Source organism: Balaenoptera musculus, chromosome 1, assembly GCF_009873245.2.
Source record: "Balaenoptera musculus isolate JJ_BM4_2016_0621 chromosome 1, mBalMus1.pri.v3, whole genome shotgun sequence".
In the NCBI taxonomy this organism is placed as follows: Eukaryota; Metazoa; Chordata; class Mammalia; order Artiodactyla; family Balaenopteridae; genus Balaenoptera; species Balaenoptera musculus.
This window is the reverse complement of record NC_045785.1, coordinates 97862294-97889218: the sequence shown is the minus strand read 5'-3', so window position 1 is coordinate 97889218 and position 26925 is coordinate 97862294. Positions and strand designations below refer to the sequence as shown.

General features: G+C 40.6%; 1 pseudogene; it reads left to right on the top strand.

The window, feature by feature from the left end:
• Positions 1 to 6687: 6687 nt before the first annotated feature.
• On the top strand, positions 6688 to 15468 carry LOC118901143 (annotated as a pseudogene).
• Positions 15469 to 26925: the final 11457 nt, after the last annotated feature.

The following is a 26925-nucleotide window of genomic DNA, read 5'->3' as shown; positions in this document are numbered from 1 at the left end:
ACAGAAAGGCAACCTACTGAATGGGAGAAGACACTTGCAAATCATATATTCAATAAGGGGTTAATATCTAGAATAATAAAGCACTCATATAACATAATATCAAAAAACCCAAACAACTTGATTAAAAATGAACAGAAGACTTAAAATACATTTTTCCAAATGTAAATAAATAAATGAATAAGTAAATAAATATGGCCACCAGACACCTGAAAAAATGCTCAACATCACTAATCATCAGGAAAAAGCAAATCAAAACTACAATGAAATAACACCTCACACCTGTCAGAATGACTATTATCAAAAACCAAAACATAAACGGGACAGCTACATGTAAAAGAATGAAATCAGAACACTCCCTAACACCATACACAAAAATAAACTCAAAATGGATTAAAGACCTAAATGTAAGGCCAAACTCTTAGAGGAAAACATAGGCCGAACACTCTATGACATAAATCACAGCTTGATCCTTTTTGACCCACCTCCTAGAGAAATGGAAACAAAAACAAAAATAAACAAATGGAACATAATGAAACTTAAAAGCTTTTGCACAGCAAAGGAAAACATAAGCAAGACGAAAAGACAACCCTCAGAATGGGAGAAAGTATTTGCAAACGAAGCAACTGACAAAGGATTAATCTCCAAAATTTACAAGCAGCTCATGCAGCTCAATATCAAAAAAACAAACAACCTAATTCAAAAATGGGCAGAAGACCTAAACAGACATTTCTCCAAAGAAGATATACAGATTGCCAACAAACACATGAAAGGATGCTCAACATCACTAATCATTGGAGAAATGCAAATCAAAACTACAATGCGATAACACCTCACACTGGTCAGAATGGTCATCATCAAAAATCTACAAACAGTAAACGCTGGAGAGGGTGTGGAGAAAAGGGAACCCTCTTGCACTGTTGGTGGGAATATAAATTGATACAGCCACTATGGAGAACAGTATGGAGGTTCCTTAAAAAACCAAAAATAGAACTACCATATGACCCAGCAATCCCACTACTGGGCATATACCCTGAGAAAACCATAATTCAAAGAGTCATGTACCCCAATGTTCATTGCAGCTCTATTTACAATAGCCAGGACATGGAAGCAACCTAAGTGTCCATCGCCAGATGAATGGATAAAGAAGATGTGGCACATATATACAACGAAATTTTACTCAGCCATAGAAAGAAACGAAATTGAGTTATTTGTAGTGAGGTGGATGGACATAGAGTCTGTCCTACAGAGTGAAGTAAGTCAGAAAGAGAAAAACAAATACTGTATGCTAACACATATATATGGAATCTAAAAAAAAAAAAGAAAAGTGGTCATGAAGAACCTAAGGGCAAGACGGGAATAAAGACACAGACCTATTAGAGAATGGACATATATACACTGCCTGTGTTTCAAGACTATTCTACAACATGCCCATTGATTCTAAGTTGCCTTACAGGTTTTCCTTTGAATTCCTGTTTTGATTGATTTAGCCAGAGCTGGTGCCTGTTGTTTGCAACCCCACAACTCCAACAATTACTGTCTTGGTCAGTGGGGAAAATACTGCATGTTCTGTGAGGTTGGAAGTGAATGGAAGCTGTTGTCAGAGTTATGGGAATCTTTCTGCGAAGTCATCACTGTCATCAGGAATAACAGTCCCTCTTCGTTGATTTCTATGAAGGGTATTTTCTGTCTTGTTCTGACCCTGCTCTGCTGACTCCACCCCTGCCCCCTTCCCCAAGAGTCTTTATGGGCCATCCACTCTCATGTGCCACCAAAGGTTGGGCAGCTGCTCATTAACATACACTTTAATAACAGTGTAGCATGCGCAGTTGGCTGTCTAATAACTATTCTCCCTCCTTCCTCCATATTTACCAACAGGACTTTGATTTTGTTCAGGTATGAGTGGCCATGTCCTTTAGAGAAGAAACACATCAAGAACTTGGGTCCTGGATGATTGTGCTGAACACCTGAATTAAGCAGTGCTGATTAAGCCACCTCTTCTGGATTTCTTTTAATGAGTGTTAATACGTTTTCATTTTGGTTAAATTGCTTCTAGTTGAGTTTTCTGTTGCACCTAAAAAATGCAAATAGTTAATAGTCATTATATTTTTGAGTACTTACCCTTTAAACACTCTATTTAAAGTAAGACTTTTAATAATCTGAACACTCAGAAAGATAATTATTAATATTTTAATGTTATAGGTGGGAAAACAGGTTCATAAAGATTAAGCAAAAAAAAAAAAAAGATTAAGCAACATGATCCAAGATTATATGGTCTGTCAGTCAGGGTCCTAAGGAAAACAGATGGTATACTCAAATTAAGATAATTTGAGGAGGGTTCATTTACAAAGAGAGTAACTACGGAGTTTTGGGAGTGGTGTAGGGGAATCATAGAGCTAGTGTAGGAAGCCAGGGCTAGAACAGTGGAGCTGTTACAGGGAGAGGTTATCTGAAACTAGAAGAAGAGATAGTCAGGTCGAGCAGTCTTCCTTGAGAGAAGCAGTGAACCTCGAAGGAGAGTTATGGTTACCTTGATGTGACTTCACAGGGAGTGATCCCTAGGGGAATAAACTCCCTGACCTCACTCTCCTTCCTCCATCTACTCTTCTGTCAGGCAGAGCCCACTGAGCTATTGGATGTAGTCCAAACAGACTAACTTGCAGAGGCAGAGAGCAAGGTGGAGAAAGATGGGGAGGTAGAGGGATAATTGGAAAATATTGGTGTGGTCCAGCCTGTTTGCCCCCTACTGTCCTCTCTTGTCCGAAATGCAGGTCAAATGTCATGACCTCAACACAAGAGATGCCCAAAGTTCCATCAGCTATTTATCATCATGGGATGATGTTCATTTGTTCATAGTTTCATCTTAAACCTAAACAATTAGCCATCGACAGTGCCCTCATATAAAGTAACAGGAGGGAAATGGGAAGATAAAAACAAGTAATATAAAATATAGCTGTTACAATCCCTGCTTCTATAACTGGACCCAATGCCAGTTGCCTCTTTCTAAGCCAGAGTGTGCTCCTTGGCTGTGCTTTTTCTTAGCTCATTCAGTCCAAAGGCAGAGCATTTAATTGCTGGTTCTGGGGCTACAAAGATAAATCAATCACTTATCCTCGCTAAAAGAGCTCACTTTGCAAGAGTTGAAACAGTTGTTTAATTTTAAATCTAGGGTAATAAGGGGTAAGTATATATGTGATCTCAGGTTTGTGATGGCATTAAAAGAACAAGAACAATAATGAAAGCAACTCTGCTTTAACTGGGTTTTTTTTCACCCTTGGGATTATTAATTATCAATACTGGATAATTCTTTGCTGTGGGAGGCTGTCTTGTGCCTTGTAGGGTATTTAGCACCATCCCTGTCTTCTACCCACTAGGTACTAGTAGCACCCCTGCCCCCATCGTGACAAGCAAAAATGTCTCCAGACATTGCCAAGTGTCCCATGGGGGTGATTTATTGCCCAGTAGGAAACCACTGGCTTAAAAGGTAAAGAAAGAGGTCATTGCATGGATGTGCAATAACATTTTTATCTGTCTGCAAGTAATGGTCATCTAGTTAGTTGGGAATTCTCTTTTTTGTTGTTGTTACAAATAAACCTGCAATGAACATACTTTCTTTGTGTACTTGGGCAGATATGTCTGCATGGTAAATTTCTAAAAGTGAAGTTGCTGGGTTATAAGATGCGTTTAGGATTGTGGTGTTCTCAAAATGTCTTCTAAGGAGATTGAATGAATAGTGTTACTTTTACTACTTTATTAAAATATTCTTTTTTGAATTGCCTCAAGTTTTACACTTAAATACTATCTAAGAAATCATGGGTTTTTTGGATAATTACATTTTCTAACACACATTAAAAATAAACACATAAATATTAAAATTAAAAAATCCTAATGTACAACCCCAAATTATCTTTTATATTAAATATTGGGAAACAATGCTCTAGTCTATCTCCTTCATTTTAGAGATGTGGTAAAGCTGTTTCAGGTTTACACTGATCTGGAGTCAACACTCTTTGTGTTCTTATGTTATTCAACCAATTGCTTTTGTTCGAGTCATACTTCTCCAATTCTTCCACATGAGAATCATGAAAAATTTGGTCAAATGCTTTGTTAAACCCACAGCCCTTCACGTCTGTGATCTTGCCTTCATCTAGTTGAGTGTTGTAGAATGTGGAAGAGGTTGTGCTGCAGTGGGGATTTCTTCAGCAAGCCAACTAAAAGGTATTGTATGTGCCTTTTCTCATTTCATGAGAACAGGCTGAGCATTAGGAAGGAGTGTTTTCTAAGTATCTGGGTGGGTATGTAAAAATACAAAGCAATGGTTGTACTTTTGACAGCAGGAACCCAAGGAGGAGGATTGGGAGTGAACAGTGCGACGTGGCACAGTGATTTTCAACCTGACCCTCACTCAGCATTTCACTATTCATCATCTCCTACACACAGAGGCTTAGTTGCCAATTCTTTGGCACAGTCATCCCTGAATGAAGCAGAGGTCACTCCTGGGCATCCACTGTTATATCTTGCCGTTCTTCTCAACATCGTTAGTCACTTTTGAATGTATGGAAGAGGGAGGTCTGGGATCTAGCCTTGCCCACTGCAGCAGACTAGGAGCCCAGAACACTGAGCCAGGTGCAGATGAAGGAGGTTCAGTTGGCAGGCAGATTTGGTCCTGTGATGGGTACAGCATGAACAGCTAGTGCCCCTGGAAGGAGTCTGGGTGGAAAGGCGCAAACCTCGTGGGAAATCTCAGTGATGTGGTAGCTGGGGGGCAGGAAGTGGTGAGAAGGGAGGCTCAGAAGCAAAGAGAGACAGGCGTTCACATCAGGGAGGTCTTTAAAGACAGGCAGTATGGCACCAGAAGCCTGGAAAGAATGAGTCAGGACCCAGGCCCTAGGAACCAACTGTGGTGCCTACAATTTATAAACCAGGAGAAATCAAAGTGGAGACCCAGAAACAAGAATTAGGGCACAAGGGCTAGGAACTGGGAAACAAGTAAGAGCTTGGTCAGTAGAGTTAGAAACTGCACCAGGGGTAATCTACCAATGGTGCGAGATGTTGCCAAATCTAATCCAGCACTGCATTTATGAGGCTTAAGTATCTCCTGATTCTGATTAATATTAGCTGAAGGTATGGAGGGTGGCACTGAACATGCAGGTGAGACCTAATGATAGTACAGAGCAGGAATTGGATCTCAAGGTTGTTTGGAAACAAAACTCATGTGATTTCCACTGCACTCATCCAAGAGATAAAAGAGAGGGACACACACTGGCTCTGAGGAGTGTGATCCATGTGTTCACTAAACTAGAAGCTCCTTGAGCAGAAACTGTCTTCATCACCACATACCTAGGGTGTCTATCAGGGCCTGGCCTGTGCTGAGTGAATATTCATTGAATACATAAAGGAAGGCAAAGAGGGCTGAACAAATGGAGATACAGCCTCTGTTGGGTGGGGTATTCTCTGGCTTTCCCAAGTTTCAGTGAAATATCCTTGCCCTAAACATTCTATACCAACTTATTGTTCTTACTGCATGATATCCAAGCAACCTGCTGATACAAATTAAACTTTCCTAGTTTCTTCATATTGGAAATGAAGTGAATTCAACCACTAGCCATTGTTATTTGCCAGTGTCATTTATTATATTGATATCTGGTTAGCACCTCAGTGGCATGTGGATTAGGTCAGCTGTGTGACTCTCCAAGAGGACGGGCATAGTGGATACACTGAGAACATCCAGTTTCTGGTCCCCCATGATTGAGGTTCACACCCTGAAATATGGGACCTTCTCATGGTCTGAGAGCCTCTGTAGCAGAAAAGAAAGCTGATGGATCATTGGAGTATAGACCTATGTTATTTATCCTTCATAAATTGTTGTATCCTTCATATTATTGCTGTATTATTGTTGTATATTTTAAAAATCCAGGTGTCCAGAATTGGATTCATTATATTCCTTAGGTTCATGACACTTCTCATGACAGTGTCACCATTGGCTCATATACTGGCTCAAACACTGCTGGCTCATACAAAAATTCAGATTTTTGTCTTCTCTTGAGAAATTGAAGAATCCGCCAAAAGATTGGTTCTATTTCACTGCAAGGCAGAAATTAGTGGCTACTCAGAGTGCTGTCCCTGTTCATACCAATCTCTGCTGTCTCCTGACCAAGAGGCTTCATGTTAGTTGAAGTGTATCACTGAGCTTGAACTATTATTCTTCCAATTAAGTGGAAAGTGAACTATTCTATTGTGTCCACTACACTGATTTACATTACCTGCCTGTCAGCATTTGAGTTTGAGAACCCTGCTCTCGGGGAAACTCTTATGGTATCACTAATACCTGCTACCATTGACTGAGCCCTTACTATACGCAAAGCACTGAACTAACAGTTTTTCACACATTATCTCTTTTTTTTTTTAACATCTTTATTGGAGTATGATTGCTTTACAATGTTGTGTTAGTTTCTGCTGTATAACAAAGTGAATCAGCTATATGTATGCATATGTCCCCATATCCCCTCCCTCTTGCGTCTCCCTCCCACCCTCCTTATCCCACCCCTCTAGGTGGTCACAAAGCACCGAGCTGATCTCCCTGTGCTATGCTGCTGCTTCCCACTAGCTATCTATTTTACATTTGGTAGTGTGTATATGTCAATGCTGGGACGAAGTGATGCATTATCTCTTTAATACGTATAAAACCCTATGAGGTAAGTTCAAGTGTTATCTCCATTTTACAAGTGTGGAAGCTGAAGCTCAAAGGGCTAAGTAACTGTCCAAGATGATAAAACTTCTAATTTTTGAAACTAGGATTCAGACTTTGGCCTGCCTGAGTCCATGTCTTTTGCTTTTTAACTTTACATTACACAGCTTTCCTAAACCACTAATCTTAAAACAATAGAATTACTGCTGCCCTTCAGTGTTTCTTCCTCATACTCAGTCCACTGAATTCCAGGAGGAGGGGCTGAGTACCACCCTGCCCTCGCCAGGGCCCATGGTGGACACCCACTCTGTGCCAGTGTCAGAGGGAGTTGTTGCTTTGTTGGATCTGAGAGCTATAGCTCTGCTGGGCGGGAGGACAGGAGATGCTGGGGTCACTGTGACTCTGGGGCAGCTGCCCATTAATCACTGTCCCTGGTTTTTTGTGTGTTTAGCTGGGCTATCCCAGTGCTGTCCCAGGGTCATACCTGGGGAAGCGCATATAAAGGGGTTCCATGTCTAGACCTACAGCTCTCAGAACATGGAGATGGGGAAGCTGTTGCTGTGGGTTGTTGAGTGTGGTGGGTCCCAGCCCTGCAATGTCTCTCAGTCCAGGGGTGCCAGGCTTCATAAGCTTGTTGGTGCCTAAGAAGCATCCTGGGACTCAGGGGCCTGGATTAGGTAGAGGTGAGACAGGACACAGTGAAGGGCCAGAGGGGCCCAGGGAGGAGAGATTAGAGCAGTGGTTGTGCTCTGGCAGCACATGAAACATTTTTATGCCTGACATCCACCTCAGACCAATTCAATCAGAATCTCTGGGGGAGGACCCAAGATAACACGACTTTTATTTTATTTATTTATTTTTTAAAACATCTTTATTGGAGTATAATTGCTTCACAATGGTGTGTTAGTTTCTGCTTTATAACAAAGTGAATCAGCTATACATATACATATGTTCCCATATCTCTTCTCTCTTGCGTCTCCCTCCCTCCCACCCTCCCTATCCCACCCCTCTATGTGGTCACAAAGAACCGAGCTGATCTCCCTGTGCTATGCGGCTGCTTCCCTTTAGCTATCTATTTTACGTTTGATAGTGTATATATGTCCATGCTACTCTCTCACTTTGTCCCAGCTTACCCTTCCCCCTCCCCGTATCCTCAAGTCCATTCTGTAGTAGGTCTGTGTCTTTATTTCCGTCTTGCCCCTAGGTTCTTCATAACCATTTTTTTTTTTTAGATGCCATATATATGTGTTGAACAAAAGAGCAAAGAGTCCAGAACTCCTAGTCTGAGCATGGGCCTCTTGTGCCATGTTAGCTCAGAGATCTTTCTGGAAGTGCTGGCCCTTGGCTCATGTTCCCTCCCCGAATCTGTTCAGGCAGAGAAAGTCAGTGCCAGGACAGGGTGTCAGGACTGAGCTGTTACCCACGAGGAAACAGCAGAGGGACAGTGCCTGGCCAGGGGCGGACCATGTTTTCAGAGGCCAAGCTGGCCTGAGCCTGCTCTCTCCACCCCAGGCTGTGTGCTTGTTTCCATCTGGCAGGGGGAGTTGTGGTTTGCAAATCCTCCCTGGAGCCTGAAGTCCCTGTTCCTGGGTATTGGAGCCCCGTGCTGGGAGGGCCTTTAAGAGGCTCTGAGAGTTTCAAAGACCTGCCTTCCTTTCCTCAGTCACATCCACTGTGCCCTCCACAGGGTGCAAAACAAGGGGTCTTGTAAGGGAGGCTGAGGTTGTGCAGAAAACACTCCTGGCCTCACCCCTGGTCTCCCTGCAGGTTCACCACGATGCTTTCCACTTTCGCCAACCGGGAGAAGTTTGTCAATTCAGTGATAGCCCTCCTGAGGACACATGGCTTTGATGGTCTGGACCTCTTCTTCTTGTACCCTGGACTCAGAGGCAGCCCCAGCCATGACCGCTGGACCTTTGTCTTCTTACTTGAAGTAAGGCCAGCCTGGCAGCCCCCGAATGCAGAAATGATTCTACTTTGATCATATCTGGGCTCAGGGCACAGGGGAAGCCTAAGGCCGGGGACAAGGGCAAGACAACGGTAACAGAAGGTTGTTTACTGCCATCACCTGCAGGTGTTGGACAAAGAGCTGCCTAGCAAGAGCCCTATGGTGGCTCTTTCTCTCTGTCACATCCGGGCCTTGGCCCAGCCCTCCAGCCTGAGTGATGCCTTCTCCTTGCAGCTCCTGGACGCCCTCAGGTGGGCTGTCTGAACTCTGCTCCTGGGCCTGCTGCCAGCCTTCTGTTCAATGACTTACCACATTGGCTCACGTCCGCCTTTCTCACGAGCCTGTGGGCAGGGCCTGTGTCTGACTCTCCTGGCTCAAGGGGCTCCGTAAATAAAGGTTTCTTGGATGAGTCTTGTTTTCCCAGACTCTGCTTTGTCTGGTTCTCGCGTCTGCCTCTCTTTCTTCCCAGGAGCTCCTGTTTGCTTTCAGGAAGGAGGCGCAGCTCACCATGCGTCCAAGGCTGCTGCTCTCTGCTGCTGTCTCTGGGGACCCCCGTGTCATCCAAAAAGCGTATGATGTGCACCTTCTGGGAAGGTGAGTGGGTGCTGCCTTGGTGGACAGGACATTGGAGGGAAGGAGGCATCTCAAGCTCAGAACCCCAGAGGTGCCCAAGCACTGTCCTTGAGCTTTCCAAGTTCCTGCCCTGCTGTGAGTGCACCTTTGGGAGGTGGGCTGATCAGGAGCATGGGTGGGGACAAGGATTATTCCAGTATATTCTGGGCTTTGCTTAGGAGATCAGCGGGAGGTGACGTAGTACCAGTCCTCACCACAGCATCCTCTTGGGTAGAGACCTATAGCACCCATCGCTGGGTCTCTAGGAGAGAATCCAGTGGTCTGGCCTCTGCTGTCCCAGAGTCCCCTGTAGGCATTCACTGGGTGCCAGATAGCTGGTGTCACACAGACGGATTAGTTGCCAACTACTGCCACTGCAACAAAAATAGGAATGCCCAGTCAGGCCCAGTTTTCAGAGCACAGGACACGTCTTCATGCAAATGTTACAAAGCCAGGCAGAGAGTCATAACTCTCTGGACATGCCAGCTCTGCACTAATTTTCCCAAAGCTCAAGAATCAAGTATTTACAGATGTGAAAACTGAGGCAGATGCAGAACACAAGAGCTCTTGGGTGTTCCTCTGTGTGATTACAATTAGGGAGAGTGGTTTCAATGTGGCAGGAAAGGTGAGAACCCAGTGGGGTGAGTTGGCTAGTGTTGGTCTTACAGCCAGGCAGGACTGAGTCCAACTTCACCCAGCTGGGTCACCTTAGACAAATTAGATAACCATCTGAGTTTCAATTTCTTCATTTTAAAATGGAAACAATTGTGGTACTTAGGGCATTGGCCAGATTAAAATTAAATTAGATAATTCATGTTAACTTCTACACCTGTGACCTGGTAAGGCTGAATTACACTTTGTCATTTGGAAAGCTTTCTGGAAGAGATGGGTTTCAATAGTTCGTTGAATGGTAGAAGGACAGAAGCTCTTTTATGCTGTGGGTCAGAACTGCTTACACATGACGATTTATGCAGACCTCTCTTGCACTTGTATCAGACTGAATGCCTTTGTTTTCTGTTCTGACCCCTGCTCAATCCCTTGGATACTCTCAGCATGGCATAGGTCCTGATGCACTGCCGTCCCTAACCAGCTGTGTGTTCCAGGGGCAGCCTCTCAAGTGGAGGGCACAGCTTGGGCAGTCCCCACAGGCAGAAATGGCAGGGAAGTTGGGTGCCCAATGTTCAGCTAGTTAGCTAGTTAGTCCTGTGATGATTGGACTTGGAAATCTCGCTAGCATGATCTTCATATTTCCTCTTCCTGCCCCATACAGACACCTGGATTTCATCAGCGTCTTGTCTTATGACTTACATGGAAGCTGGGAAAAGTTCACAGGACACAATAGCCTGCTGTTCTCTATGCCCAAGGACCCCAAATCTTCGGTAAGAAAAAGAATGCTCTCATGTGTCCCAGAAATCTGTCCCTGAGTCAGGCCATTGGCTCTTGGTAAGTAGGAGGGTTTTGTATTCTTCTTACCTGCAGGCATATGCCATGAACTACTGGTGAAACCTTGGACACCCCCTGAGAAGCTCCTTATGGGGCTCCCCACCTATGGATGTACTTTTTGCCTCCTCAAAGCCTCTAAGAATGACTTGTGGGCAGAAGCTGTGGGACCAGCATCTCCAGGGAAGTACACCGAGCAAGCTGGATTCTTGGCTTATTATGAGGTGACAGGAATGGGGACCTCTGTCTGTTAGTTAGGGCTCCCACACCCCAGCCCAGGGCAAGAGCAAGGACAGGGAGAAAGGCAAGAGTGAGGGCTAGAGACAGGACAAGGTGATGGTTTACTGGGGCAAGGGAAACCCACTCTCTGGGATATTCTCTGTTTCTTCAGGGGAAGTTATTTGAGTCCTTTGTAAGGGATGAGGGACTGTGTGGAGTCTGAATGGAAGGGGACAGATATTTTACCCCTTAGAAGAATCTTAAATGATATTTAAGTAAATCCTGACTTTCTATAGGCCTATTTAAACATAATTAATATTTGCAATATATAAATGTGTGTATATATATATATATATATATATACATATATATAATTTCAAACATTTGCAAAAGTAAAAGAATAGTATAACTTTCTCTCACTCACCCTGATTCACAAACACCCCTCACCCAGCTTCAAGAAATAACCACTCATGGCCAATTTTGTTTATTCTCTGCTCCTTGACTCCTTCCTTCTCACTAGTAGATTATTTTGAAACAATTCCAAGACTCCCCCATCACAGATTCTTTCTCCTGTAGCTCGATTCCACTCCCTAATCCCCATCTCAACAAAACTTGCTCTTGAATGGAGGAAAGAGACATGGATCTAACAGAATGTGAAACACAAGAGAAGATAGTAAGAGGCACTGAGTGTGTGGCCATAGTACCTGGGAATGTCTTATGGCACAGGTAGAATCCTGATGGGCAGGAATGACAAGATGGGAAGGACCTCTTAGGCAGAGAACAACAGGCACATAGACACAGGTGTGTAAGGGCACCAGAGGGAGAGCTGTGTCTTTGCCTGTGGTAGTAGTGGAGGTGCTGGTGTCCCTCCAAAATGCTCTGTGCTGGCTGCCTGGAGATGTTTCCCTGTTAATCCAATGAAGCATGGTTATGAGTGATGACATAGTTGAGGGAGTGTTCTTGAAGGACATTACGGGTCAAAGAGATTTTGATAGCACATTTAATGAACCCTCCCAAAAAGTCACTTACATATTAACTTCTGCAACCCAAGTTGAACATGTCTATATCTTTACAGCATATGGTCTCCAGCTCAGTGCTGTATACCCAGTCCACATGCAGTGCTTCTTTAATTGTAATAACCTAGTTCTCCCTGCCTTCCAGATCTTTACATTTATTACAGATTCAAAAGTTAGCTTACCTAGATGGGGAACTTTATGTTGGTTTTAATAAGCAGAGGAGATACTTGTTAATGGAAAGTCTTTGAAAAAGATACAGGTTTGGTCCAGAGTCAGGTTTGTTACTGTAGTTTAGTATTGACATTATTTACCACACACCGGTTTGGTTTCTTAAGGATGTCACCCACTCCTTGGTTCTCTCCCTGTTTTTCCATCACAGATATTAGGGGAAGGAATGTGCAATAGCAGAAATTTTGAAGAATAGAGAGGAGGTCCTTTGTGAGTGGCTGCCCTACCCACTCTTCAGTCCACCTTCTCCTCACTCCCTCATAAGTGATTCTTGGATTCTTTAACACTGGGGGAGAAATGGTATGTCTGTTGGCGTTTCTCTCCATCGCACGTCACAGAACTGACCTCTGTTCTGATGCTCCTGGCAGATTTGCTCCTTCATCTGGGGAGTGAAGAAGCACTGGATTGATGATCAGTATGTCCCATATGCCTACAAAGGGAAGGAGTGGGTTGGCTATGATGATGCCGTCAGCTTCAGTTACAAGGTGAGACCTTGTTCCTTTCTTGCTCCAGCATAGAGTTTCCCTCTGCTTCCATGAGGCCTTTGTCTGTACAGTGTGTGAGTGTATGTGTGTGTGTATAACTATAAAACTGGCAGGTTAACTTGTTAGCCTGTAAGTAGAAAAAAATCTCGGAATCTTCATTTTCAAACTTAACTATTATGGGGTTCATTCTTATTTAACGTTTGGGGAAAGTAAATCCCAGGAAGAGCCAACTGATTTGGCCAAGTCATGGAGCTGCTTGGATATGACAGACTGTATCTTTTCCATCAGCCTTACAGAAAACACTCGTAAAGTAATAATAAAACCTTGATTCAAGGCTAAACATCTGCCTTTTAGTTATATCTGAGGTTTAAAACATCATGGATAAAAGCCTTTATTTTCTTATATGTGTAAAGTGTACAATATTATCTGCTCTTCTCCTTCTTTCTAGCATCACTACGGTATAAGGTATGTTGATGTGATTTTTAAAAAATGAAGCAATATCTGTCATTTAATATGATGATAATGGTGATTAGCAGGCTGGGGAGCCAGACAGTATTTAACATTTATGAACATTTACTATATGCAAAGCATTGCTCCAAATATTTTACATGTAGGAATTAAAAAAATTTTTTTCAAATCGTGGTAAAATATATACAACATAAAAGTCACCATTTAACCCATTTTGTTACAGTTCAGTAGCATTAAGTACATTCACATTGTTGTGTAACTATCACCCTTATCCATCTCAGAACTTTCTTGCCTTCCCAAACTGAAACTCCACACCCATTAAACAACTCCCCATTCCTCCCTCACACAGCTCCTGCTAATCCCAACTCTACCTTCCATCTCTATGAACTTAACTACTCTAAGTACTTCTATGAGTGGAATCATAGTATTTGTCTTTTTGTATCTGGTTTATTTCACTTACATAATGTCTTCCAATTCCACCCATGTTGTAACATGTGCATGTAGGAATTCTTTGGATCCTAAAAATGTTGGAAATGTTATTATCCATTTTTTTTTTTTTTACACATGAGGCAACTAAGAGACATAGCTTTATGTAACTTTTTTCAAGATCCCATAGCTGATAAGCAGTAGAGGCTAGATTCAAATACAGACTACATGCCTAACCATCCTGCCATATTGCCTTCTGAGAGCCCATCTGTTTTTGCCATTGTACCTAGTACAGTGGGTTGACTGACTACTGTTTTTTCAGGCATTTTCCATAAAGAGAGAGCATTTCGGGGGGGGCCATGGTGTGGACATTGGACATGGATGACGTCAGGGCACTTTCTGTGGCACTGGCCCTTTCTCCCTTGTCTACACATTGAATAATCTCCTGGTGAAGGCTGTTGAGTAGCTATGACCTGGAAATGGGTTGGCTGTTGCACACCCAGCTACTGGTGCGTGCTTTCTGTTAGATCTAAAGGCTTTGGTGAGGCAACATGACACTGAAAGAGGAGAATAAGCTTTGATGACACATTAGTCTGCTTTCTAATCTTGGTTTGAATGCATGCTCTATTAGATCTCTCTGAGCTTTGTTTTCTCCATCTACAAAATGGGAGTAATCCTTATACTCAGGACATGATACAAACTAAATGAGATATGGAATGAAAACATGCTGGCTCATAGTGAACACAATATATGTTAGTTTATTTCTCTATTTCTTTTTCCTGTTTTCATGGGACAAGAGCCAGAAAAGGAAATTAGGTTTCTTGTTGATATCTCTTTGATAGTAGAGACTGCCTTGGCAGTTAGGAGATGGAACCTGGCATGCTAGAGCTGCAACAATCTTGGAGATGGTCTATAACCCTCATTTTGTGAGGAGACTAGGGCTCAGAAAGATAATACAGCAAGTCAGAGGTGGAAATGGGAATCCAACCCAATTCTTTACGAAATGCTGTCTAGAGCAGCTTCCTTGCCCTCAGCCTTGTTCCTGGTGCCTCCCACAATGGGGGACACAAAAGGGTTCTCCTTGAGGATTCCACAAGTAAGAAGCAGGCTTTGGGGGCAAGGTCTTGCTCAAGGTGCAAAGGTCAAATCAAGGGCTTAAGCATAGAGAACTGGCAGACTCGTCCTTGAGGTTACTCACCAGAAATGTAGCCGACCCACCAAGTGCCCATGGGCCCCTGGGATCATGTTACCATGATGAGGTAGGGGAACAGGGTTTCTATGTATTGAGATTTTATCTATTTCCTCAAGTGGGTGCATTAGGAAATCCTCCAATTCTGGTTTGGGAGCAAGTACTTCAGCCCTAGAGTGGGTCTAGTCCTGCCAGTAATAGGATGGGAAGGAAGGGGTAGGAATCTCAGCCTTTTCTGATGATTTCCTCTAGAGTTCAGCTCAACTCCTTCACCAAAATTTTGGCTCTCAACTGCTGAGAATTCTTCAAGAATTGGCCCTGAAAGCCTGACTGTGATCAAGGATTTGACCATTGATTTGGGGATCTTGCCCCCAGGAGGAGAGACTATGGCCACTGAGACCCACAGAAAGGCTGAAACTAGGACCACAGTCCCCAGAGGTGGGCTTGTGACCCCTACAAGGGAAACTCTGTCCTTTGGAAAGCACCCTGTAGCTCCAGAATGGAAGACTGAGACCCCTGGAGAGGAGACCATGACCCCTGTGGGCCACCAGGCTGTGACCCCTGGAGGGTAAACTGTGGCTCCTATGCATCTTCAGACTGGAGAGAAAATCATGCCCCCAAGAAGGAAGGCTGAAGCCCCTGAGAAGATGACCGTCCCCTCAGAAAAGATGACAGTCACCCCTGCTGGGCAGACTGAGACATCGAAGAACTTGGTGGTTTTTATGGTCTTAACTGGTCTTGGCTGGTTTTGACTGAAATGGCTCAGGCATCTTCAGTCAGCTAGTGGGTTGGGTTGGGGTGGGCTGGTTTATCGTGGTCTCACCTGGGCTGACTGAGGTCTCTTTCCATGAGAACTTGCATTCTTCAACTGACTAGTTTACATGGTTGTGGTCTCATTGTTACTAGAAAGCAAGTGAGAAATCTCCAATAGACAATTAATTTTTAAGTCTCTGCTTGAATCGTGTTTACTATTGTTCCATTGGCCAAAGCAAGTCAAATGACCAAACCCAGAGTTAGAATGGCAGGGAATTATCCAAGTGGATACAGGGAAACATAAATAAATTGGAGGTTATTACTGTAATAATCTGCTTTACAAACTTAATGTTCTAGTATTTAAGAGAAGCTGAAATTAGGGTGTGTGTGTGTGTGTGTGTGTGTATGTGTGTTTTATAGAAGTCTATTGACTTCAAAGCATTGGCTAAACTGTCTGCAGCTGAATATGTCTATGGGTAGTAGTCATGCCCCCTGGACCAGGGTGCTTTGATCCGGCAATTGGATCAAAGGGTTCCATGTTTGTATTAAGGTCTGATGGAATAGAAATGGGTTGACATTTCATTCTGGACACTGGATTGTCAGATTTCTTCTCCTACTTGTTGTATAAATCTTACCTTCATCTCGTTAAAGGTTAGGGATTATATATTTAATTGGTCATTCTTAGCGTACAGAAAAGAGATAGAGGTGTAGTTTTCCCACCCGTTCCTATATGGACAATAAATATTTCTGATGAATCTTTATGATTTTTTTTCTGTCCCCTTCTCTACATGTGCTTTATTCAAGGATGATGTGCCTGACAGTTTATATTTATCTATGTATTTTTAAAATCTAACTTATAAGCTTCCTGGAATTTATCTTTTAGCTGTAAATTGGTTGGGACTTCTAACTTCACCATCTCTCTCACAACATAGCTCAATGGGCAGTCAAGGTCCTACCCTGGGGACTTCCCTGGTGGCGCAGTGGTTAAGAATCCACCTGCCAATGCAGGAGACACGGGTTCGAGTCCTGGTCCAGGAAGATCCCACATGCTGCAGAGCAACTAAGTCTGTGCACCACAGCTACTGAGCCTGCGTGCCTAGAGCCCATGCTCTGCAACAAGAGAAGCCACTGCAATGAGAAACCCTCACACCGCAACGAAGAGTAGCCCCTGCTCGCTGCAACTAGAGAAAGCCCACGCACAGTAACAAAGACCCAATGCAGCCAAAAAAATAAATAAAATAAAAAATAAATAAATTTTAAAAAAAAAGGTTCTACCTTATATTGGTCACAAGAGGAGGGGAAGAGAGGAGTTCAATATTGAGGTCACACCTTCTCTTGTGAATTTATTCCGAAAGTGAACTCATTCTGCAATGAAACCTGAGAAGTGTTGGTTTTATTCTGGGGGGCCATGGACCCAGGTAAATATTAGGATTTTTACACTATGAAATATAAATAAGGACAGATATTGGGGGCAAATAGCAGACTTTGCCATACATCTGCCCTTTGGCCATTCAAATATCTGTGCAAACCCTTTGTTCATGTTTAGAAACCACATATTATCTTCCTGGACGATGACTTCAAAGTTTCTTCAGTTACTGCAACCAGCTCAAAGGCCAGGGTTTTTGGGTGGTACACAGTCTTTGTGATTAGGTCCAGATATGACCCCTCCCATGGCCCGATAACTTACAAACTATAAAGCAAATTGTTTTCATCTCTCCCAATAAAAATTCCCTTTGGAAAAATAAAAGAATGGAACATTGCAAAGATCATATCCTGTTAGCTATGAATTACAAAGACTCCCTCCTTGGCAGGGCATGAGTTCCGTAGTTAGTCCACCTGTCAGTCCCTAGTTCTCTCTGAGAAGAATCTCTTGTCCATTTCAGAGAGGAAGTAGAGCATGTGGTTAATGTGTGTATCCAGAAACAGACTGTGTTTCTTCTGATCTTGGCTTTTATGTGACCTTGGATACGTTACTTACTTTCTTCATGTTTCAGTTTCCTTGTTGGTAAATTTGAGAACTAAATGTGTTAATTAATACACTTAAAACACTTAGAAGAGTGCCTGGCACATGATGTGCATCCCATATTCCTGACTGCTTTCTTGGAACCTTCTCTTGCCCATTTTCTCCATGACCACATCTGAAGTAGGCATTGGAGAGTCTACACTTCCAATGGGCTGTGCAGTTTTTGTAGCTTGTTTTTTTTTTTTTTTAATGTGTACAACATTATATTTCTACTTCTGTATACACTACAGTGTGCTTACCACCAAAATTTTAGTTTTTATCCATCACCATGTAGCTTGCTTCTTGATGGTGCAGTTTTAGGGGTGGCAGGGAGTTGTTTTAGGATTTAAACAATCACAGACTTTTCAGGCTAAGCTAGAGTGCTTTGGAAATACAAATTTCCCAAGGCATGGCAGGCTTTTAGTCAATTTACATCTATACTTGACCCTTGAAAAACATGGAGGTTAGGAGCGCTGACCCCTGTGCAGTTGAAAATCCACATATAAGTTTTGATTCCCCCCAAACTTAACTACTAATAGCTTACTGTTGACCAGGAGCCTTACTGATAACATAAACATTGATTAACACATATTTTGTGTATGTATTATATATTGTATTCTTACAATAAAGTAAGCTGGAGAAAAGAAAATGTTATTAAGAAAATCATAAGGAAGAAAAGTACATTTTCAGTACTGTACTGCATTTATCAATATTATAAGTTTACATTGTCTGTTTACAAGTTGAATTGTCTGTCAGTTTCTACATTAATATTGTCTTACATGACACAATATACTGTAGATGTTACATGTGTTACTAACACTGGACATCAAAAATGAAAAGATAATGTGAAAAAATTCATATTTATTTACAGGTATAACAATTTATGCACTGATAAAGAAACAGCAATTTGTTTGCTGTATGTTAGCCTAGTGCTACTGATGTGACCACTTCATGGCAACCTAACCTATCCACTAAAAAATGAATCATAAATCGTAAAATTTTTATGGCATACAGTATTATAGTCATATTCATAATACAGTATTGGAAACATGGTTACATTTTTTTTAAAAGCCACTGAATTGTGATGATAGGTTGATACACAGTCTCTCCTATTGTGAGAGAGAGCGAGAGAGAGGGGTATACTGTATGGTAATGTAATTCCTTGAATGCAAAGTTATGAAACAGTAAGAAAGCTAACACATTATTAATTTATATTAAATATCACTCACCTTATGCCTATGTAAGGATAGGGCTATCCACTTCAATACAAGTCTTGAACACGATGTTCTACATGATGAATATTTAGGCAATGACGATGATGATGATGAAGACAAAAAAACATCTCATACAGTTCTTGCCATACAGTTATTAGATTTTTTCACATGAAGACACACATGCATACACCATAGGCAAGCTTATTAACTGTATAGCATGATGATTATTTACTGTTCATTAAGTGAAAGTGGATTGTCAAAAAGGTCTTCATCTTCATCATCTTCATGTTAAGTAAGCTGAGGAGGAGGAGGAAGAGGAGGGGTTGGTCTTGCTGTCTTAGGGGTGGCAGAGGTGGAAGAGGTGGTGGAGGTAGAAGGGGAGGTAGGAGAGACAGACATACTCAATATAACTTTACAGAAATACATAGTAATTTCTGTCTGACTTTTTGCTTTTTCATTTCTCTAAAAATGTTTCTATATGTTACCAATCCTCCTTCCACCATTTGCTTTAATTTCAGTGCCCATATAATAGAAGTGCCCATGTTGTAAAAGAAATCAAAAGCAGTCTTGAGTAAACGGAATAGTTCTGCCAAACTGTCTAATGTCAATTTGTTTACTGGTACTGCTTCTTCTGCATGTTCCTCCTCATTGTCTGGCACTGGTTCGGAAGCACTCATCTCCATCAAGTCATCTTCTGTTAATTCTATTAGCTTCATTGCAGCTCTATTTACAATAGCCAGGACATGGAAACAACCTAAGTGTCCATCAACAGATGAATGGATAAAGAAGATGTGGCACATATATACAATGGAATATTACTCAGCCATAAAAAGAAACGAAATTGAGTTATTTGTAGTGAGGTGGATGGACCTAGAGTCTGTCCTACAGAGTGAAGTAAGTCAGAAAGAGAAAAACAAATACCGTATGCTAACACATATATATGGAATCTAAAAAAAAAAAAAAAAGGGCATGAAGAACCTAGGGGTAAGATGGGAATAAAGACACAGACCTACTAGAGAATGGACTTGAGGATATGGGGAAGGGGAAGGGTAAGCTGTGACAAAGTGAGAGAGTGGCATGGACATATATACACTACCAAATGTAAAATAGATAGCTAGTGGGAAGCAGCCGCATAGAACAGGGAGATCAGCTCGGTGGTCTGTGACCACCTAGAGGGGTGGGATAGGGAGGGTGGGAGGGAGGGAGACGCAAGAGGGAAGAGACATGGGAACATATGTATATGTATAACTGATTCACTTTGTTATAAAGCAGAAACTAACACACCATTGTAAAGCAATTGTACTCCAATAAAGATGGTAAAGAAAGAAAAAATTCTATTAGCTCTTGAATTTCTCCAAGATCCATATCTTGAAACCGTTCATCCCCCCTCTTTTTTGCCATATCCATAATATCTTTCATGATTTCCTTGACTGGCTCTGTTGTAAATCCTGTTAAGTCATGCACAACATCTGGACACAGTTTTCTCCAGCAGGAATTTATTTTTTCGAACTTGATGGCTTTCATGGCTTTCTCTGCAACAACACTGATGACATCTTCAATGGTTTAATCCTTCCAGACTTTCATGATGTTCTCTCTATTGGGGGTTCTCTTCCACAGCATTGATAGAGTTTCCATAGAGTACTGTGTGTAATGAGCCTTAAAGGTCCTTATGACCCCATGATCTAGCGGTTGAATGACAGACACTGTGTTTGGAGGCAACTAGATCACTTCAATGTCTTCAGTGTTGAACTTGTGGGCATCTGGGTGGCCAGGGTAATAGTTCAATATCAAAAAAAACCTTAAAAGGCAGTCCCCTATTGGCAAAGTACTTCCTGACCTCAGGGACAAAGCACTGATGGAACCAATCCAGAAAAAGTGTTCTCAATGTCCAGGCCTTCTTGTTGTACAAAGACTGGCAGTTGGTGTTTATCTTTTCCCTTCAAGATTCAAGAGTTAGCAGATTTGTAGATAAGAGCAGTCCTGATCATAAATCCAACTGCATTTGCACAAAACAGTAGAGTTAACCTATCCCTTCCTGCTTTAAATTCCAATGCTTGCTCTCCTCCTTACTAATAAATGTCCTTTGTGGAATTATTTTTTTTTCCAGAATAGGGCACTTTTGTCTGCATTAAAAACCTGTTCAGGCTGATATTCTTTCTCCTCAATTATTTTCTTAATGGCATCTTGGAATGAGTCTGTTGCCTCTTGGTTGGCAAAAGCTGCTTCTCCTGTTATCTTGACATTACTCAAGTAAGCCAAGCCTCTTTCTAAAATTATAATCCTTTATTGGCATTAAATTCTCCAGGTTTAAATCCTTCACCTTCCTTTTGTTTTAAGTTGTCATGTAATAACTTCATATTTTCTGGAATTATGTTATAGTTTAGAGGTATGCCTTTCTTTTTTATTGAATATAGTTAATTGACAATGTTGTGTTAGTTTCAAGTGTACAGCAAAGTGATTCATATATATATATATATATTTTTTTTTCTTTTTCAGATTCTTTTCGAATACAGGGTATTATAAGATATTGAATATAGTTCCCTGTACTATGCAGTGGGTCCTTTTTGTTTATCTAGAGGTATGCCTTTCTTATATCAGTCCTGCACCCACATAAAAGTTGCATTTTCAATATGAGATAAAAAGGTTATTTCACAAAAAGTGTGCAGGTTTTTGTGCCTGCTGGCCTAGCTGCAGAGATGGTTTCACAAATTTCCTTTCTTTTCTTTTCTTTTTTCTTTTCTTTTCTTTCCTTTTCTTTCTCTCTCTCTCTCTCTCTCTCTCTTTTTTAATGGTCCTTACGCTGGATCATTTATCTTGAAATGGAGGGCAAATGCAGCTGCAGACCTCAATCTTCAGAACACATCAAGCAATTCAAGCTTTTCTTGTAATGTCATGACTTTTCTCTGCTTCTTGGAAGAATTTCCAGCATCACTAGCAGCACTTCGTATGAGTCCCATGGTATTATTCAAAGTTTACAGTATTGCAATAAACACAATGAAAAATACAGGAGAACTGCAAAAGATCACTTTTTACTCAATACAAAATTTACCACAGAGACAACTTCTAATGTGGAGATGATTAGCATTACACAGTATTGTAAGCAGGTACTCACAGCACTTGAGCTCACCACAATAGCAACTGGAGGTGGCTACGAGATTATTACAGTAGTACAGTATGTACTGCAGTTAATTTTATGCAGTTATGATTTAATACTGCATCTTTACATTTGTTTACATTTCTCTTGACTGCGAATGGCACCATATACAGTCTGTGTGTGCATAAGTTTTGATAAATTTTAACTTTCAATGATAGATTTATGTGTGTATTATTTTAGTAAATGATACATATATTTTAAACATTCATGACAGACCTAGTTTTTTTTTAGTTTTTTCAATATTTTTAGGCTAGGTGATTCGTCTGTGAGTTTTTTCAAATTGTCACAAATCTCCAAAAAATTTCCAATACATTTATTGAAAAAAATCCACATATACGTGGACATGTGCAGTTCAAACCTACATTGTTCAAGGTCAACTATAGTTAGTTCCAACTGTGAGTAACCACAGTCAATGATTTCCTCTGGATACAGTTTTAATCCTGGAAATTGTGGTCTTTTGATTTCTTGGCTGTGTACTCTACCTATCTTTCCCCACCCCTTAACTTAAAGGTGACTATCTATAGGTTACTGAAACATAGATTTAATTGAGGAAGTCAACATACTGGATCTGATCTGTGCTCCTGGCTTGGGTCCCATTGTCTGGCCAAGAACTTATTTGGGAGATTCTTTTTTTTTTAAATTTTGATTTCTGAGTTTCCTGGTACCTCCTTTATTTTTATTTTATTTTTTTTGGGATTTTTGAATTTTATTTAATTTATTTATTATGCAGCAGGCACTTATTAGTTATCCATTTTATACATATTAGTGTATATATGTCAATCCCAATCTCACAATTCATCACACCACCACCACCCCCGCCCACCACTTTCCCCCCTTGGTGTCCATACGTTTATTCTCTACATCTGTGTCTCTATTTGTGCCTTGCAAACCAGTTCATCTGTACCATTTTTCTAGGTTCAACATAGATACGTTAATATATGATATTTGTTTTTCTCTTTCCGACATATTCACTCTGTATGACAGTCTCTAGATTCATCCATGTCTCTACAAATGACCCACTTTCGTTCCTTCTTATGGCTGAGTAATATTCCATTGTATATATGTACCACATCTTCTTTACCCATTTGTCTGTTGATGGGCATTTAGGTTGCTTCCATAACCTGGCTATTGTAAGTAGTGCTGCAAAGAACATTGGGGTGCATGTGTCTCTTTGAATTATGGTTTTCTATGGGTATATGCCCAGTAGTGGGATTGCTGGGTCATATGGTAATTCTATTTTTAATTTTTTAAGGAACCTCCATACTGTTCTCCATAGTGGCTGTATCAATTTACATTCCCACCAACAGTGCAAGAGGGTTCCCTTTTCTCCACACCCTCTCCAGAATTTCTTGTTTGTACATTTTCTGATGCTGCTTTTTCTAACTGGTATGAGGTGATACCTCATTGTAGTTTTGATTTGCATTTCTCTAATAATTAGTGATGTTGAGTAGTTTTTCATGTGCTTCTCGGCCATCTGTATGTCTTCTTTGGATAAATGTCTATTTAGGTCTTCTGCCCATTTTTGGATTGTTTTTTTAATGTTGAGCTGCATGAGCTGTTTATATATTTTGGAGATTAGTCCTTTGTCTGTTGATTCCTTTGCAAATATTTTCTCCCATTCTGAGGGTGGTCTTTTCGTCTTGTTTATGGTTTCCTTTGCTGTGCAAAAGCCTTTAAGTTTCATTAGGTCCCAGTTTTTTATTTTTGTTTTTATTTCTGTTACTCTAGGAGGTGGATCAAAAAAGATCTTGCTGTGATTTATGTCAAAGAGTGTTCTTCCTATGTTTTCCTCTAAGAGTTTTATAGTGTCCAGTCTTACATTTAGGTCTCTAATCCATTTTGAGTTTATTTTTGTGTATGGTGTTAGGGAGTATTCTAATTTCATTCTTTTACATGTAGCTGTCCAGTTTTCCCAGCACCACTTATTGAAGAGACTGTCTTTTCTCCATTGTATATCTTTGCCTCCTTTGTCATAGATTAGTTGACCATAGGTGCATGGGTTTATCTCTGGGCTTTCTATCCTGTTCCATTGATCTATATTTCTGTTCTTGTGCCAGTACCATATTGTCTTGATTACTGTAGCTTTGTAGTATAGTGTGAAGTCAGGGAGTCTGATTCCTCCAGCTCCGTTTTTTTCCCTCAAGACTGCTTTGGCTATTCGGGGTCTTTTGTGTCTCCATACAAATTTTAAGATTTTTTGTTCTAGTTCTGTAAAAAATGCCATTGGTAATTTGATAAGGATTGCATTGAATCTGTAGATTGCTTTGGGTAGTATAGTCATTTTCACGATATTGATCCTTCAAATCCAAGAACATGGTATATCTCTCCATCTGGTTTGTAATATCTTTGATTTTTATCATCAGTGTCTTAGAGTTTCCTGCATACAGTTCTTTTGTCTCCCTAGGTAGGTTTATTCCTAGGTATTTTATTCTTTTAGTTGCAATGGTAATGGAAGTGTTTCCTTAAATTCTCTTTCATCATTAGGGTATAGGAATGCAAGAGATTTCTGTGCATTAATTTTGTATCCTGTAACTTTACCAAATTCATTGATTAACTCTACTAGTTTTCTAGTGGCCTCTTTAGGATTCTCTATGTGTAGTATCATGTCATCTGCAAACAGTGACAGTGTTAATTCTTCTTTTCCAATTTGTATTCCTTTTTTTTTCTTTTTCTTCTCTGATTGCCATGGCTAGGACTTCCAAACCTATGTTGAATAAGAGTGGTGAGAGTGGACATCCTTGTCTTGTTCCTGATCTTAGAGGAAAGGCTTTCAGTTTTTCACCATTAAGAATGATGTTGGCCGTGGGTTTGATGTATATGGCCTTTATTATGTTGAGGCAGGTTCCCTCTATGCCCACTTTCTGGAGAGTTTTTATCATAAATGGGTGTTGAATTTTGTCAAAAGTTTTTCTGCATCTATTGAGATGATCATATGGTTTTTATTCTTTAATTTGTTAATATGGTGTATCACATTGATTGATTTGCATATATTGAAGAATCCTTGCATTCCTGGGATAAACCCCACTTGATCATGTTGTATGATCCTTTTAATGTGTTCTTGGATTCTGTTTGCTAGTATTTTGTTGAGGATTTTTCATCTATGTTCATCTGTGATATTCGTCTGTAATTTTCTTTTTTTGTAGTATCTCTGTCTGGTTTTGGTATCAGGGTGATGGTGGCCTCATGGAATGAGTTTGGGAGTGTTCCTTCTTCTGCAATTTTTTGGAAGAATTTGAGAAGGATGGGTGTTAGCTCTTCTCTAAGTGTTCGATAGAATTCACCTGTGAAGCCATCTGGTCCTGGACTTTTGTTTGTTGGAAGATTTTTAATCACAGTTTCAATTTCATTACTTGTCATTGGTCTGTTCATATTTTCTGTTTCTTCCTGGTTCAGTCTTGGAAGGTTATACCTTTCTAAGAATTTGTCCATTTCCTCCAGATTGTCCATTTTATTGGCATAGAGTTGCTTGTAGTAGTCTCTTAGGATGCTTTGTATTTCTGCAGTGTCTGCTGTAACTTCTCCTTTTTCATTTTTAATTTTATTGATTTGAGTCCTCTCCCTCTTTTTCTTGATGACTCTGGCTAGCTGTTTATCAATTTTGTTTATCTTCTCCAACAACCAGCTCTTCGTTTTATTGATCTTTGCTATTGTTTTCTTTGTTTCTATTTCATTTATTTTTGCTCTGATGTTTATGATTTCTTTCCTTCTATTAACTTCGGGTTTTGCTTGTTCTTCTTTCTCTAGTTCCTTTAGGTGTAAGGTTAGCTTGTTTATTTGAGATTTTTCTCGTTTCTTCAGGTAGGCTTGTATTGCTATAAAATTCCCTCTTAAAACTGCTTTTGCTGCAACCCATAGGTTTTGGGACATTGTGTTTTCGTTGTAATTTGTCTCTAGGTATTTTTTTTTATTTCCTCTTTGATTTCTTCAGTGATCTCTTGGTTATTTACTAACGTAGCCTCCATGTGTTTGTGTTTTTTACGTCTTTTTCCCTTTAATTGATTTCTAATCTCATAGCGTTGTGGTCAGAAAAGACGCTTGATATGATTTCAATTTTCTTAAGTTTACTGAGGCTTGATTTGTGACCCAAGATGTGATCTATCCTGGAGAATGTTCCGTGTTCACGTGAGAAGAAAGTGTAATCTGCTGTTTTTGGAGGGAATGTCCTTTAAATATTAATTAAGTCCATCTTGTTTAAGGTGTCATTTAAAGCTTGTGTTTCCTTATTCATTTTCTTTTTGGATGATGTGTCCATTGGTGTAAATGAGGTGTTAAAGTCTCCCACTATTATTGTGTTACTGTCGATTTCCTCTTTTATAGGTGTTAGCAGTTGCCTTATGTATTGAGGTGCTCCTATGTTGGGTGCATAAATATTCACAATTGTTGTATCTTCTTCTAGGATTGATCCCTTGATCATTATGTAGTGTCCTTCTTTGTCTCTTGTAATAGTCTTTATTTTAAAGTCTATTTTATTTGATATGTGTATTGCTACTCCAGCTTTTGATTTCCATTTCCATGGAACACCTTTTCCCATCTCCTCGCTTTCAGTTTGTATGTGTCCCTAGGTCTGAAGTGGGTCTCTTCTAGACAGCATATATATGGGTCTTGTTTTTATATCCATTCAGCGAGCCTGTATCTTTTGGTTGGAGCATTTAATCCATTCACGTTTAAGGTAATTATCGATATGTATGTTCCTATGACCATTTTCTTAATTGTTATGTGTTTGTTTTTGTAGGTCCTTTTCTTCTCGTGTGTTTCCCACTTAGAGAAGTTCCTTTAGCATTTGTTGTAGAGCTGGTTTGGTGGTGCTGAATTCTCTTAGCTTTTGCTTGTCTGTAAAGCTTTTGATTTCTCCATCGAATCTGAATGAGATCCTTTCCAGGTAGAGTAATCTTGGTTGTAGGTTCTTCCCTTTCATCACTTTAAGTATATCATGCCACTCCCTTCTGGCTTGTAGAGTTTCTGCTGAGAAATCAGCTGTTAACCTTATGGGAGTTCCCTTGTATGTTATTTGTCGTTTTTCCCTTGCTGCTTTCAATAATTTTTCTTTGTCTTTAATTTTTGTCAATTTGATTACTATGTGTCTCGG